Here is a 17,101-nt window from a genome sequence, read left to right as displayed (position 1 = left end):
GAAGAGAGATCTGACAGACTTTGAAAAGTATAAAATTGTGAGATGTCTTGCAGACGGATGCAGCACTCTTGAAATTGCGAAGATGTTGAAACGTGATCACCGAACAATCAAGCGTTTCATTGCAAATAGTCAACAGGGTCGAAAGAAGCATGTGGGGGAAAAAAAGGCGCAAAATAACTGCACATGATCTGCGGAAAATCAAGCGTGAAGCTAACAAGCAGACATTAGCATCCAGTTCTGCCATATTCCAGAGTTGCAACATTCCTGGAGTGTCAAAGAGTACAAGGTGTGCAATACTGAGGGACATGGCCAAGGTAAGGAAGGCTGAAAAACGACCACCACTGAGTAAGGCACACAAGATAAAACGTCACGACTGGGCCAAGAAATATCTTAAGACTGATTTTTCTAAGGTGCTGTGGTCTGATGAGATGAGAGTGACTCTTGATGGGCCAGATGGATGGGCCTGTGGCTGGATCAGTAATGGGCACAGAGCTCCACTCCGACTCGGACGCCAGCAAGGTGGAGGTGGAGTACTGCTATGGGCTGGTATCATCAAAGACGAGCTTGTTGGACCTTTTCGAGTTGAGGATGGACTCAAACTCAACTCCCAGACCTACTGCCAGTTCCTGGAAGAAACCTTCAAGCAGTGGTATAGGAAAAAGTCAGCATCTTTCAAGAAGAACATGATTGTCATGCAGGATAACGCTCCATCTCATGCGTCCAAATACTCCACTGCATGGCTAGCCAGTAAAGGTCTGAAAGGTGAAAAAAATAATGACATGGCCCCCTTGTTCACCTGACCTAAACCCCATAGAGAACCTGTGGTCCATTATAAAACGTGAGGTCTACAAAGAGGTAAAACAGTACACCTCTCTGAACAGCGTCTGGGAGGCCGTGGTTGCTGCTGCACACAATGTTGGTCGTGAACAGATAAAGAAATTGACAGAATCTATGGATGGAAGGCTTTTGAGTGTCCTCATGAAGAACGGTGGCTATATTGGTCACTGATTTTGTTTTTGTTTTGTGTTTGAATGTCAGATATGTTTATTTGCAAATCTGGAGTTGTCATATCAGTGTACCTGGTGAAAATAAATAAGTGAAATGGCTACATATTTGGTTTTTATTAAGTTGCCTAATAATTCTGCACAGTGAAAGTTACCTGAACACATACATATTCTCCTAAAATGGCCAAAACTAAAAACGCCCCACTCTAACTTCCATACATATTCAGATTTGATATTTATGAGTCTTTTTGTTTGATTGAGAACATAGTTGTTGTTCAATAATAAAACTAATCCTCAAAAATACAACTTGCCTAATAATTCTGCACTCCGTGTAAAACTTAGCTTCAAAGCCACAGAATGTAACTTTGATGGGAAAAAATACATAATAAATCGCTTGCCTCTCTTCACGTCGACAGAAGGAGGAAAGTTTCGCTTGTTTTGACATGGCGAATTATTAACACAAGAGGATGCACTTGTAATTTGCAACTAAAAAGACTGCAGCTACACTGGCAGCTTGACCATGCTTTCTAGTGCGATCGTGTTGCGCTTGCGCAGAACTGGGTTTTCGCGCCCAAACCACAGGAAGTCCATACAAGGTTATAGAAATCCTAATGAGGCTGAGGTGACAATTTAGTTTAAAAAAAAAAAGTTAGAAAAATCACAGTGGGCGCTTTTCTAATATTCTTGTGCAGCTATTGAAAAAATGTATGGTCCGATAAAAGGGGGGGGGGGGGTCACAGGCACTCCAGGACCACCCCCCAGCTACGCCCCTGTTTGTTGCCATTTGATGTTAAGAGCATGATGCAACAGTGTGGCATAACAGCCATCTAAACATTTCTCAAGGGTCTTAGTAAGAGTTCGTGTTTCTGATCCATACAGAAGGACCGATTCAGCTTTTGCTCTGAAGAACATAACTTTTAATCTTCTAGGGAGGGAAGACTTCCAAATCTTATCGAACTTGTGGGCAGCAGACCAAGCTTGTCCTTTTCTGATGTTAAGTTCCTTAGTTGACGACAGGATCCATGCCCCCAGATATTTAAAGTGCATATTCTGGACCAATTTTGTTTTTTTAGATGAAAGTATGTCCCTTTACACACTCATCCAGAGGGGTAATTTTGCACAAGGCCATCTGTCTACAGCAGAAAAAAATAAAATAACAAAATGTGTCTGGAAAAATCCCAAGGGCGTCTGGAGTCAGATTCGTGACGTCACCTGCGGAAGCGCCAGCAGGCTGCGCGAGCTTTGCACGGTTTCAGTGCACAGTCTGTGTAGACCAAGCGCTCCCATTTCTCTCTCATTGTCTGGTCTTTTGGGAAACGATGAGTACTAATCCCATCAATATTGGTGTTGCTACACCCTCCTACGATACATCTGTTAACCATTTTAATAATTACACAATAATGTTGAAGAAATTTGCAGAAAACCACCAGGTCGTTTTCTCATAAACAAACCAGCGCTGACGTAGGATTCAGAGGGAGGCGTCCCGCACGCGACATCACGAAAATCAGTGTTTGCCGGGAAATCCAAATGCCAAGTTTTTTCAGAGGCGGACCAATTCGCCTCAAATGGCTTGATTTCAACTTAATTTTTCTGGTATTGCGCAAGTTAAAAAAAATTGCAGAGAATGCAGAATGTTACAGATATTTGACCAAAGTTTAATATACAGCCCCAATTCCAAAAAAGTTGGGACAAAGTACAAATTGTAAATAAAAATGGAATGCAATAATTTACAAATCTCAGAAACTGATATTGTATTCACAATAGAACATAGACAACATATCAAATGTCGAAAGTGAGACATTTTGAAATTTCATGCCAAATATTGGCTCATTTGAAATTTCATGACAGCAACACATCTCAAAAAAGTTGGGACAGGGGCAATAAGAGGCTGGAAAAGTTAAAGGTACAAAAAAGGAACAGCTGGAGGACCAAATTGCAACTCATTAGGTCAATTGGCAATAGGTCATTAACATGACTGGGTATAAAAAGAGCATCTTGGAGTGGCAGCGACTCTCAGAAGTAAAGATGGGAAGAGGATCACCAATCCCCCTAATTCTGCGCCGACAAATAGTGGAGCAATATCAGAAAGGAGTTCGACAGTGTAAAATTGCAAAGAGTTTGAACATATCATCATCTACAGTGCATAATATCATCAAAAGATTCAGAGAATCTGGAAGAATCTCTGTGCGTAAGGGTCAAGGCGGGAAAACCATACTGGGTGCCCGTGATCTTCGGGCCCTTAGACGGCACTGCATCACATACAGGCATGCTTCTGTATTGGAAATCACAAAATGGGCTCAGGAATATTTCCAGAGAACATTATCTGTGAACACAATTCACCGTGCCATCCGCCGTTGCCAGCTAAAACTCTATAGTTCAAAGAAGACGCCCTATCTAAACATGATCCAGAAGCGCAGACATCTTCTCTGGGCCAAGGCTCATTTAAAATGGACTGTGGCAAAGTGGAAAACTGTTCTGTGGTCAGACAAATCAAAATTTGAAGTTCTTTATGGAAATCAGGGACGTCGTGCCATTCAGACTAAAGAGGAAAAGGACGACCCAAGTTGTTATCGGCGCTCAGTTCAGAAGCCTGCATCTTTGATGGTATGGGGTTGCATTAGTGCGTGTGGCATGGGCAGCTTACACATCTGGAAAGACACCATCAATGCTGAAAGGTATATCCAGGTTCTAGAGCAACATATGCTCCCATCCAGACGACGTCTCTTTCAGGGAAGACCTTGCATTTTCCAACATGACAATGCCAAACCACATACTGCATCAATTCCAGCATCATGGCTGCGTAGAAGAAGGGTCCGGGTACTGAACTGGCCAGCCTGCAGTCCAGATCTTTCACCCATAGAAAACATTTGGCGCATCATAAAACGGATGATACGACAAAAAAGACCTAAGACAGTTGAGCAACTAGAATCCTACATTAGACAAGAATGGGTTAACATTCCTATCCCTAAACTTGAGCAACTTGTCTCCTCAGTCCCCAGACGTTTACAGACTGTTGTAAAGAGAAAAGGGGATGTCTCACAGTGGTAAACATGGCCTTGTCCCAACTTTTTTGAGGTGTGGTGTTGTCATGAAATTTAAAATCACCTAATTTGTCTCTTTAAATGATACATTTTCTCAGTTTAAACATTTGATATGTCATCTATGTTCTATTCTGAATAAAATATGGAATTTTGAAACTTCCACATCATTGCATTCCATTTTTATTTACAATTTGTACTTTGTCCCAACTTTTTTGGAATCGGGGTTGTAAAATAGGAGATTTGCATTGGTCTTGCTCCAGAATTTACCCGTGATATGCACTTTAAAGTCCTCAACATTTCTTAGATGGTCACCTGTCTTTGACTTTCATGCTCCTGTGGTGTTAGAGCATGACTTCAGTTTTCGAAGGATTAACACGTAAACTGACCTCTTCTGCAGCATCCTCCAGCCGTCTTAGGAACAATTGAGCGCGTCCGATAGTAAACACAGATCATCTGCATAGTTAGTTGAGTAGATACTAACCACTGCATACCAGGAACACCTCAAAGGACTGCTCCGACCCAGTCATCTAGCCATTATAATTTGGCCCTTGGCACAGTTGTGTCTTACGTTTTGCTCATTTTTCCTGCTTCCAACACATCGACTTCAAGAACTGTTAACCTGCTGCCAAATATATCCTTCTTGACCAGTGAAATGAGTGTTATTCGCTTCATTTTCAGTGGTTTTAATGTTATGGCTCCACGTTCTACAACCCCAATTCCAAAAAAGTTGGGACAAAGTACAAATTGTAAATAAAAACGGAATGCAATGATGAGGAAGTTTCAAAATTCCATATTTTATTCAGAATAGAACATAGATGACATATCAAATGTTTAAACTGAGAAAATGTATCATTTAAAGAGAAAAATTAGGTGATTTTAAATATCATGACAACACCACATCTCAAAAAAGTTGGGACAAGGCCATGTTTACCACTGTGAGACATCCCCTTTTCTCTTTACAACAGTCTGTAAACGTCTGGGGACTGAGGAGACAAGTTGCTCAAGTTTAGGGATAGGAATGTTAACCCATTCTTGTCTAATGTAGGATTCTAGTTGCTCAACTGTCTTAGGTCTTTTTTGTTGTATCTTCCGTTTTATGATGCGCCAAATGTTTTCTATGGGTGAAAGATCTGGACTGCAGGCTGGCCAGTTCAGTACCCGGACCCTTCTTCTACGCAGCCATGATGCTGGAATTGATGCAGTATGTGGTTTGGCATTGTCATGTTGGAAAATGCAAGGTCTTCCCTGAAAGAGACGTCGTCTGGATGGGAGCATATGTTGCTCTAGAACAGGGGTCACCAAACTACGGCCCGCGGGCCAGATCCGGCCCGCCACCCCCCTTTGACCGGCCCCCCAGCCCCTCTGCCCCCCATCACTTGAACCGGCCCTATGAGGCAATCCCCAAAAGTGGTCATGGCCTATTTTTTAAAATTGCTTTTTGGCAAATAATAACATGTCTGCATCTTGTATTTTGTTGATTTTATCAATTAAAATTGATATTTAGTTATAAAATGAACTCTTCATATTTTCCGAATTTTCGTCATATGCTCGCGATCAAGCAGTGACAGGCAGCGCATGCGCAGAGAACTGTCAGTGTTCAGGACAGCAAAATGGCGAGCGGTCAGCGAAAAGCTGACAGAGAGTGCAGAGTTTTTAAAGAACAGTGGACCACCGATTATTTTTTCGTTCAGTGTAAGGACCGTGCAGTTTGTCTTGTATGTAAAGAAAGTGTGCCGGTTTTCAAAGAATATAATCTGTGTCGTCACTACGAAACCCGCCACAAAGCAGGGTTCGAATTATAAATTTGACCCTATGGGGGTCTCTATTTAAAAAAAAAAAAAAAGCAATGCATACTCGCTCTCCTGGACCAGCGCACTTTTGCGCACTGCAGTGCACAGCTTTCACACACAGGCGCGCGCATGCACGCACGCACCCACACACACACGGTGTTGCATATATATATATATATATATATATATATATATATCATCTCATTATCTCTAGCCGCTTTATCCTTCTACAGGGTCGCAGGCAAGCTGGAGCCTATCCCAGCTGACTACGGGCGAAAGGCAGGGTACACCCTGGACAAGTCGCCAGGTCATCACAGGGCTGACACATAGACACAGACAACCATTCACACTCACATTCACACCTACGGTCAATTTAGAGTCACCAGTTAACCTAACCTGCATGTCTTTGGACTGTGGGGGAAACCGGAGCACCCGGAGGAAACCCACGCGGACACAGGGAGAACATGCAAACTCCACACAGAAAGGCCCTCGCCGGCCACGGGGCTCGAACCCAGGACCTTCTTGCTGTGAGGCGACAGCGCTAACCACTACACCACCGTGCCGCCATATATATATATTTAAACAAATTATATATATATTGTATATATATATATATAATTATATATATTGTTAAACAAAGGAAGATCGTTGTGAGATAGAGGACAAGTCTTCTTCGGACTTAACTTCACATTCGATTTCGCAGGCTGCAAATTTCAGTTTGCGCGCATAGTGGTGTGGTGGTGAAGTACAGCCGTACATGTTGCGGTTTAATAACACGTTCAATACAAAGTTATGGCTGCATGGTGATCGGAAATGAAATGAGTTTTATTTATATTTATATGGTGATATAGGCTATTCAAGCTTATTATGGTGATATATGACGTATTTGAGAGACTTCCACAGAAAATTAAGTTTGCTTCTTTCATGGGAGCCTGAGGGAATGGAAGCTCAGCTCCCATTGGCTCCCACGTAATTCGAACTATGCCACAAAGAGTATGCTAGTTTGCGAGGGCAAACAAGAGAAGACAGGATTCGGAGGATGAAATGCGGACTGGCTGCACAACAGAACGTGTTCCTTCACCAAACCCAGATCAACCAGGCTGCTGTCTGAGCTCGCTAATAAGGTAGCTCACCTACTAGCTACCCATGGAAAGCCATTTACTGATGGGGACTTTGTTAAAGTATGCATGCTTGCTGTGGTCGAGGAGGTGTGTCCCGACAAGAAGGATGCGCTCAATGCGGTGAGTCTCTCTGCACCTACTATGACCAGGCGAACCGAAGATTTGGGGGACAACGTGTCTGACCAGCTGAATGAGAAAGCGTCAGAATTCGAGTTTTTTGCTTTGGCCATGGATGAGAGCAATGACGTGCAGGACACAGCACAACTGCTGTGATCTATTGATCTATTGCTCATATTATTATAATTTCACTGTTTTTTAAAATGTATTTATTTTATAGGCCTATTTATTTGACCTTTATTAAGTGCTGCATACAATTATTATTAATATTATTAATGATATCAACAGGCCTACCTACAATTTATAATTTTCCACTCACCTTTGCCAGTGTCAATCACCTCAAATAGGCAGATGTTTCTTACCTTGACAGCTTTGATATTATTTTTATTAGAAAATAAATAAATGGAATATCTGTGGTATTTCAAATTAAAACAAAGTGTGAAGACTTGATTACTACTTTTGCAAACCACTAGTAAAGATAAACAAATATGTGCCAGGAATCAAGTGTTGATATAGTAGTATGGATATAGTAGTGGGGATGGCCATGCCAGGCTAGTAATCTCTACTACACAATGAGGCCTGCTGGTGGTCATATTTGTCTGGGTTATACAATTCTATGTGATATAGCTGACCCGACCCCGGCCCCCATCACAGTCAGGAACGACAATGTGGCCCCCAGAGAAAAAAGTTTGGTGACCCCTGCTCTAGAACCTGGATATACCTTTCAGCATTGATGGTGTCTTTCCAGATGTGTAAGCTGCCCATGCCACATGCACTAATGCAACCCCATACCATCAGAGATGCAGGCTTCTGAACTGAACACTGATGATAACTTGGGTCGTCCTTCTCCTCTTTAGTCCGAATGACACGGCGTCCCTGATTTCCATAAAGAACTTCAAATTTTGATTCGTCTGACCACAGAACAGTTTTCCACTTTGCCACAGTCCATTTTAAATGAGCCTTGGCCTGGAGAAGACGTCTGCGCTTCTGGATCATGTTTAGATACGGCTTCTTCTTTGAACTATAGAGTTTTAGCTGGCGACGGCGGATGGCACGGTGAATTGTGTTCACAGATAATGTTCTCTGGAAATATTCCTGAGCCCATTTTGTGATTTCCAATACAGAAGCATGCCTGTATGTGATGCAGTGCCGTCTAAGGGCCCGAAGATCACGGGCACCCAGTATGGTTTTCCCGCCTTGACCCTTACGCACAGAGATTCTTCCAGATCCTCTGAATCTTTTGATGATATTATGCACTGTAGATGATGATATGTTCAAACTCTTTGCAATTTTACACTGTCGAACTCCTTTCTGATATTGCTCCACTATTTGTCGGCGCAGAATTAGGGGGATTGGTGATCCTCTTCCCATCTTTACTTCTGAGAGCCACTGCCACTCCAAGATGCTCTTTTCATACCCAGTCATGTTAATGACCTATTGCCAATTGACCTAATGAGTTGCAATTTGGTCCTCCAGCTGTTCCTTTTTTGTACCTTTAACTTTTCCAGCCTCTTATTGCCCCTGTCCCAACTTTTTTGAAATGTGTTGCTGTCATGAAATTTCAAATGAGCCAATATTTGGCATGAAATTTCAAAATTTCGACATTTGATATGTTGTCTATGTTCTATTGTGAATACAATATCAGTTTTTGAGATTTGTAAATTATTGCATTCCGTTTTTATTTACAATTTGTACTTTGTCCCAACTTTTTTGGAATCGGGGTTGTATCTTCCCTTGAGCTTTGCTTTGAAGTAAAGTGTTGGTCTGACTGTAAGTTGGGCGAAAAACGCTGTATGTTGTCAGGGAGCGCTTGGAGAGCTCGGAGGTCGTGTGCGCAATGACGCGCCGGGAAAGCGCTGACGCACTGTTCGGGAGCGCGCGTGTGTGTGTGTGTGTGTGTGTATTCACACTTTGATGTCCATGAACGGATGGAGTAGATGTGTGAGAAAAAGGTAAGTGAGTGATCATGTCTGTAGAATTGATCTGTGTGTGTGTGTGTCGCCTGGCAGAAAGGGACTTAAATCGATAGAACACACGAGTCTTTGACTTAATGGCGCGTTCAGAGGGCATCATTCTTACTGTGTACACAACAGCATGTGGTGTCCTAGAATCGCATGTTTGTTTGTTTGTTTGTTTTCCAGGGCTCAAAATCGTAACAGATCAAGAAGAACATAAGAAGCGTCATAAAGTAGCTCTGTGGTTTTTTTTTTTCTAAATCAGTTGTTAAAAATAAATAAAACACACAGGATTAATGGAATTGAAGTTACATCCAACAGGGAAAAATGCTTCTTAGTTTATCACATGCATTGTTTGAACATATGACTTGACCTATTGTACATTGGAACTCTTCTGGTGAGGCTCAGATAAATTGCTTACCTGTAGAATACACACACTATCCAAATAGACTAAAATAAGTACTTTAAGAATGCTATAAACAAAATACAATACAGTCCAACTAAGTGGGGGAAATAGAGAGGAAAAAATGAGTTGTGTAAACAAGATAACACAAAGTACTATAATTATACATACAGGCTTGTTTTATAATGATGATAAATGTCTTTCGTATTACTCTAACATCACTTTACAACTGTCTTTGTCCCCCCACCCACCCCAAACATAAAAATACAATCTATATTATCTGACCTACTCTTTCTAATATCTAAGCTGTAATAATCTCATCTCATTATCTCTAGCCGCTTTATCCTGTTCTACAGGGTCGCAGGCAAGCTGGAGCCTATCCCAGCTGACTACGGGTGAAAGGCGGGGTACACCCTGGACAAGTCGCCAGGTCATCACAGGGCTGACACATAGACACAGACAACCATTCATACTCACATTCACACCTACGGTCAATTTAGAGTCACCAGTTAACCTAACCTGCATGTCTTTGGACTGTGGGGGAAACCGGAGCACCCGGAGGAAACCCACACGGACCCGGGGAGAACATGCAAACTCCGCACAGAAAGGCCCTCGCCGGCCACGGGGCTCGAACCCGGACCTTCTTGCTGTGAGGCGACAGCGCTAACCACTACACCACCGTGCCACCCAGCTGTAATAATAAGGCAGTTTATTAGAACCTTCCAAACTAGCACATCTGACCATAACATCCACATACTTACACCTTTACATCCATGTTTGCTGTAATTTGGACAAGTCTTATCAGAACCGCTTATATGTGGGAGAGAGGGTTAGTCACTTGACCATATTCTCCATTATTGAGGTCAATATACTTGAGATAACTTGAGAAAGATAAGAACAATATATCAAACAAATTATATTTAAATCTTATCTAAAGCTGCAATATGTCATTTTTTTGTGTGTGAAAATTAGAGCTGTAATTTGAGCTGTTGTCACATAATAGTGTGATGGGGGGGAGAAGATCTGATCTGCTTACTATCATTAACAACACTGTGAAATTAGTGTTATGCCAAACATTATAATATGTAAGGAAGCTGTTAACGTGAAGAATGGCAATGAAAAACTGATGCGTTGGTATAGTCATCGGCTGTCCATCGCTAGCGATGATGACTGCTTCGTTAAGATGTGCAGAAACGCAGATGGCGCTCCTTTCCTAATGAAGCACCTTACATAGTAAGGTAAGACAAACAATGTCATGCCCCCATTGTGTTGTCCCTCTGGACCTCCAGACCTGATGCCAAGTGGTGCACAAAAGTGCCACAAACCTGATGGGTATGGAAGTTGCCCCGCAGTGACAATTGACTTGCCAAGTGATGCCATTCATTTGCCATTTGAGTGGCTCTTCCACATGCCATCAGGTGGCGTGCCATTGACACTGTTGGGTTCATCTGCCACATTGCACCAAAAAGCACCCTGCTGCCAGCACCTTATTTGTGAAGTACTATTTCACCCATAGCTGAAACCCAGGCAGGTGCTACCACTCCGAGTCAGAGCGGACCTGGGAGCAATGGTGATTAAGGGGTAACTCTACTTTCCCCAATACTCAAGTCCTCTTGGACCTAAGACTCCCCACCAGTCACAGTTTAAAGCTCATAGGCAACGGTTTTAATTTTATGCACATTTGAAACTTTATGTTAAAAAACCCTCTGTAATTTTCTTCTGGTCCCAAGAAGTATTGTTAATAAGTAATAATTAAAATAAGTTAGTGCGGATTGTGGCGAATTTCTGTTCGGCTATTTTCATGACCACTTAGCGCGTTACATCATTTAAGACAAACAAACCGCTGGAGTTGAGTCCACTTCCGTTTACTTGCATTGCCATTTGGCTTGAGTGCAGACATGCGTTCGGGAATTTCCAAAGAAAACCCATGCCTTATTGTTGTGCAGTGAACTGTAACAACGGGACCGGTTCAGGAAGAAGTTTTTACCTTTTTCCGAGAGAGGAGAAGAGGCCGAGAGAGTGGATTGGCTTTTTCCGAAAAAGGAGAAGAGGCGGAGCGAGTGGGTTGGCTTTTTTCCGAAAGAGGAGAAGAGGCGGAACGAGAGGGTTGGCTTTTTCCAAAAAAGGAGAAGAGGTGGAGCGGGTGGGTTGGCTTTTTCCGGAAGAGGAGACGAGGTGGAGAGAGTGGATTGTGCGCGTGAAGCCAGAGGGTTGTTTTTTTCCAGAAGAGGAGACAAGGCGGAGAGAGTGGATTGTGTGCGTGAAACAAAATCAAGCAGTCAAAGAAGAAACGGCCCAGTAACGCTCAAGCAAAAAGGAGAAGATTGGAGGTAAACATTTTTACTTTTGCTTGCAATTAACAAGTCAAGAATCCTGAGGGATCCTGTACAATCATTGTGGAAATGAGACGGAGGGATATTTCCTTGCTTAGAGTAGGCTTATAAATAGTATAATGCCACGGATGGCAGGTTAATGGGGCCTACCAGCGCACTGTCAAGTAATCGTTACCTATATCCACTAGGGAGGGCGGTTTAATTATTCTTCAAAAGGGCTCTTATTTAGTATTATGATGAAAGTAAGAATTTATCATAATTACCAGGATAAATCGTTTGGGCGCGAGTCTTGTTGAGATCCGGGGTCACTGCGATCAGAGTCGGCCGAGTTGCTGTCCGATTCCGAGGCTGCACGGTCAAACCAGTGAGCCACATTCACCGATTGCTTCGCAACAGCCATAGGTTCATACATATATGGTTTCACCTCTCAATATTCAATTTGGAGAGTTCCTACTTCAAAATCGCTATCGCTTTCAGATGTTTTACACAACCTCTCACGGCCAAAGTCACAAGTGTGCTTGGTTCGCAAGTAAACACAGATCCCAAATTTATCAAAATAATTTATTCAAGACAATTCATCAATTTCCTCATGAGTGACACACAGAGATTTATGTCATGGTTTTGGTTCTCCGTGTCCCAGATGTAGCTTGTACGAAAAATATGAGTGACGTATTTCCCAGTAAAACACTCATTTCCATATAATATAATCGTATAATTTATGGAGGCTTACGAAACAAAATTGTGAATTAACCTCAGCTATCTAAACTGTGATAACCGCACCTAGAGCATTTTGGCATTCTTATCATTCTTGGTCCTCTTGGAATTTGATAGAGAATGGGCTTGGCATCATATTAGTAGGTAGTAGTAGTAGGCCTCCGTCAGTCATGTTGACTATCGTGGTGCACCCCGGTTGCGGGTTCCAGTGTCTTTGGTGCAACTTTGACTGTGGCTGGTTAGTCCAATGTGGGAGAGACATGATCTTCCACACTTGGCACATATGTAGACCATCTCTGTGTTTTGGGGGTTGCTTCCTTTATTCTTCCTATAGGAACGCTTCTCCTCAGCTTGCTTGGTCAGTTTCTCTTCTCCCTTTTTGAGGCCTTCTTTCAGGACACATTTCCAGCTGGTGCAATTGTTAGCTGTTTCTTCCCAGTTCGCGATGTTGATGCCTATGGCTTTCAGGTCATGCTTGCAAACATCTGTGTAACACAGCTTCGGACGGCCAGTGGGCCCCTTCCTAGTCACCAGTTCTCCATACAGGATGTCTTTTGGGATGCACCCATCATCCATGCAATGAACATGGCCAAGCCAGTGTAGTCTGCATTGTCTCAGGAGTGTATACATTGAAGGGAGGCCAGCACAGGACAGCACCTCTGTATTTGGTACCCTGTCCTTCCAGGAGACTCCAAGAATGCGACATAAGCAGTGCAAGTGAAAAGAGTTCAGTTTCTTCTCTTGACATGCATAAGTTGTCCAGGTCTCACTGCTGTATAACAGGATGCTGATTGTACAGACATTGTATACCACTGACTTGGTCTTCTCTGCAAGTTTCTTGTTTTCCCAGACACGTGATGTAAGTCGTCAGAAGGTAGATGCAAATTTACCGATGTATTTGTTGATTTCAGCATCAAGAGAAAGAGTATCTGTGAGTGTTGATCCCAGGTATGTGAAGTGATGGACGACTTCAAGAACATAGTTGTTGATCGTAATGACTGGTGGAACTTTTGCGTCTTGGCTCATGACATTCATCTTCTTCAAGCTGATGGTCAATCCAAAGTCTTTGCAGGCCTGAGCAAAATGGTCAATTAAGCCCTGGAAATGTTGCTCACTGAGCTGCAACTGCAGCATTGTCAGCAAAGAGGAGATCCCTTATAAGGACATTCTGAATCTTGGTCTTAGCTTGGAGGCATCTAAGATTGAAGAGCCGTCCATCTGCCCTAGTGTGGAAGTAAGCCCCTTCAGTAGAAGATCCAAAGGCATGACTGAGGAGCAGAGAGAAGAAAATACCAAAGAGTGTTGGGGCGAGAACGCATCCCTGTTTGACTCCACTATGGATGTCGAAGGGTTCTGATGTGCTGCCGTCATAGTGCACTGTTCCTTTCATGTCTCCATGTCTCCTTGGTCATGCTAAGCAGCTTTGGTGGGCAGCCGATCTTTGAGAGGATTTTGAAAAGGCCATGTCTACTGACCAAGTCGAATGCCTTAGTAAGGTCAATGAAGGCCAGGAACAGGGGTTGTCACCCTTCTCTGTATTTCTCTTGGAGCTGATGCACAGAGAAGATCATATCCACTGTACTTCTCTTTGCACGGAACTCACACTGTGATTCAGGGTAAACACGCTCAGCTAACCTTTGGAGTCTATTCAAGAGGACATGCGTGAACAATTTGCCAACAATACTCAGGAGTGATATGCCCCTGTAATTGTTGCAGTCACTTTTGTCACCCTTGTTCTTGTAGAGTGTGACAATCTTGGCATCTCTCATGTCTTGAGGTACTGCTCCTTCAATCCAGCACTGGCACAGGACATCGTGCAGAGGAGCCAGCAGCATATTTTTGCAGCACTTAATCAGGTCTGGGGGAATACCATAATTTCCTGGTGCTTTCCCTTCTGTTAAACTGTTGATTGCCTTGCATAGTTCTTCTAGTGCTGGCTCTGCATCAAGTTCGTCCATAGTTGCTAAGCATGGAATTGCATCAAGGGCAGAAGGAGTGACCATGTTTTCTCTTGAGTAGAGTTCCAAGTAGTGTTCAACCCACCTCTCCATTTGCTTTGTACTATCTGCAATGGTTTCACCACTGGCAGATTTCAAGGGTGCTGTCTTGTACTGGACAGGGCCGAGGGCACACTTGATACCATCGTACATCCCTCTCATGTTGCCTGTTGTAGCTGCATTTTGGATGTCCTCACTGAGTTTGAGCCAGTATTCATTGGTACATCATCTGGCAGTCTGCTGGACTTTGTTCCTGGCAGCCCTGAGTGCCTGGCGCGTCCTATCACTTGGTGAGCGTTGGTGCTCAATGAAGGCAGCACGCTTTGCTTCAATGACAGAAGTCATCTCACTGGACTTGGCATCAAACCAGTCAGTGCTTTTGGAGGCCTTTCTCCTGAAGGTGGCAACGGCAGTGGTGTAGATTGTCTGGCGCAGATGCTCCCATTTCTGAGTGGCAGTGGCTCCCATCTAATTGGAGCTCTGCATGGCCTCAAGGAACCTGGCGAATTGTTCAATTCTTTTTGGCTGTCGCATCTTATTGATGTTTATCTGTTGTTTACCCTCTTACTTGGAGTAATGGAGCTTCTTTGGATGTAATCTGATCTTGCTGCATACCAGTGAGTGGTCGGTGTCACAGTCAGCACTGTGGTATGCGCAAGTGAGAAGATAGTTTAGGCAAGAGCATCTTACAATAATCAAGTCCAGCTGATGCCAGTGTTTAGAGCGGGGGTGTCTCCATGAGACCCTATGGTGGGGCTTGGTCTGGAATTAGGAATTTGTCATACACAGATCATGGTAGGAGCAGAGTTCAAGGAGTCTTTGCCCATTCTCATTAATTTTTCCTACTCCAAAATGTCCCAGACAGGAAGGCCAAGAATCACAATCAGCACCTACTCTCGCATTGAAGTCCCCTAGCAAGATAACCTGTTCCTTCAAGGGGATGTTCTTTATTGTTGCATCCAGCTTCTCATAGAACTCGTCCTTCACTTCAGGGGTTGAGTATGGTGCAGGCGCATATGCACTGACAAGTGTGATGGGGCTATCTGGGCCCTGTACTACGAACGGAGGTTAACCTACCCAGAAGTAACCCAGGGTTCCCCCGCTAAACCGGGGTTGACAAAACCTGGTTATCTTGTTTGGGGTTAAATGGTACTATGACGCCAGTTATGAAGTTGATTTGTTGAACCTGGTTTAACCTAATCAGGGTTAATGCGCGTTCACGTGAAAGGGGAGGTTATCAGCGCAAATCACCACTGTTCACAATGGCACGGTCGCCGTACTTCACGGAGGAAGAATGCGCTGTCATAATGCAAAGCTACGAGGAGTTCAAAACAACATTAAGAGCAAAATCTAACACAGCGGCTGCCAGTAAGGAGCGGCAAGCATGTTGGCAACGAATTGCCGATCGGGTAAATGCGCAAGTACATTCTCCCTTCTACATGTTCCAGAACAGAAGTATAGGATGAAAGAAAGCTTCATGATCAATCACAAGTCACAGAAAATGGTCCTTCGACATGGCCCCAGTCATATATAGCTTGTTTAACGTCCGAAAAATCCTGAATAAAATTTGGTATGGTAAATTCATGGAGTAGCCTACTTAAGCTGATATGTGCACAGAGTCACATGAATTAGGATGACTGACTGTTCAGTCCCTTTGACTAAGTTGGTGTATGTCCTGTGAACATTTCAGAGGCAACAGCAGTGCCAAACGCACCTGGCAACAGGTGAAAATGAAATATAAAAACATCATTCATAATGGTAAGTGTGTGTGTGTCGTTCTTTTTCTGTACTGTGTTTCAGATGAAAAAGCTTTGGCCCAAGGACAAGAAGTAGGCTAAACAGCATTTGCCTTTTATTTATTCAAGTTTTATCTGTTTGCCTAATAGTTCAAATTGTTTTGTATATAGTTTATAATGTAGTTGTGTGATATTAACGATAATATTGTGGGAAAACTACTTTGCACGGACGTTCATTTAATTTATTCTATCGTCATTTTGTTTGTTCTATTTTTGTGTATTTTATTTATTTATCTGTTTGTCTAGTTGTATCTATTTTTCTAATATATTTTTTGCATTAATTGTTTTTTCCTATTAAAATAATCTTGTGTTCTTGTTATAACTTTATCTATTTATCTGACTGTTTAGTTGTATCTATTTTTGTTACAATTTCAATATTTTTAATATAAGGGTTTTTTCTATTAAAATGTTCTTGTGTTATATTTATTGTAGTTGTATCTATTTTATATCTCAGACTTAAATATTTTTGTAAAACAAGTGTTTTTCTATAAAATATTCTTGCGTTCTTGATAACTATGTTCTTGAGTGGGTTCTTTTTTTTTTTTACAGAAAAGCCGTTCTGCATGGACATTCATTGAAGCCCTCATTGTTTTTTAATGGTTATTTATGAGCGTTTAGGGGTTACAATAATGTAAGTCTAGGTTGCTTTATATAAAAGGTATGTCCAGAAATATTGTCACTGTCTAAGCAGAGGGATCTGGCTTCTTTAGACGCTGTCTTCTTAAAACTGAATAAATATTTAAAAAGAGCCAAATGAGCCAGTCTTTTGAACGGCTCTTTTCAAAGAACGGATCACAAAGATGCGGATCCCATCAAAGAGCCATAAATCC

The sequence above is a fragment of the Neoarius graeffei genome, chromosome 23 (genome assembly GCF_027579695.1).
Source record: "Neoarius graeffei isolate fNeoGra1 chromosome 23, fNeoGra1.pri, whole genome shotgun sequence".
Taxonomy (NCBI): Eukaryota; Metazoa; Chordata; class Actinopteri; order Siluriformes; family Ariidae; genus Neoarius; species Neoarius graeffei.
This window is presented reverse-complemented; position numbering follows the sequence as displayed.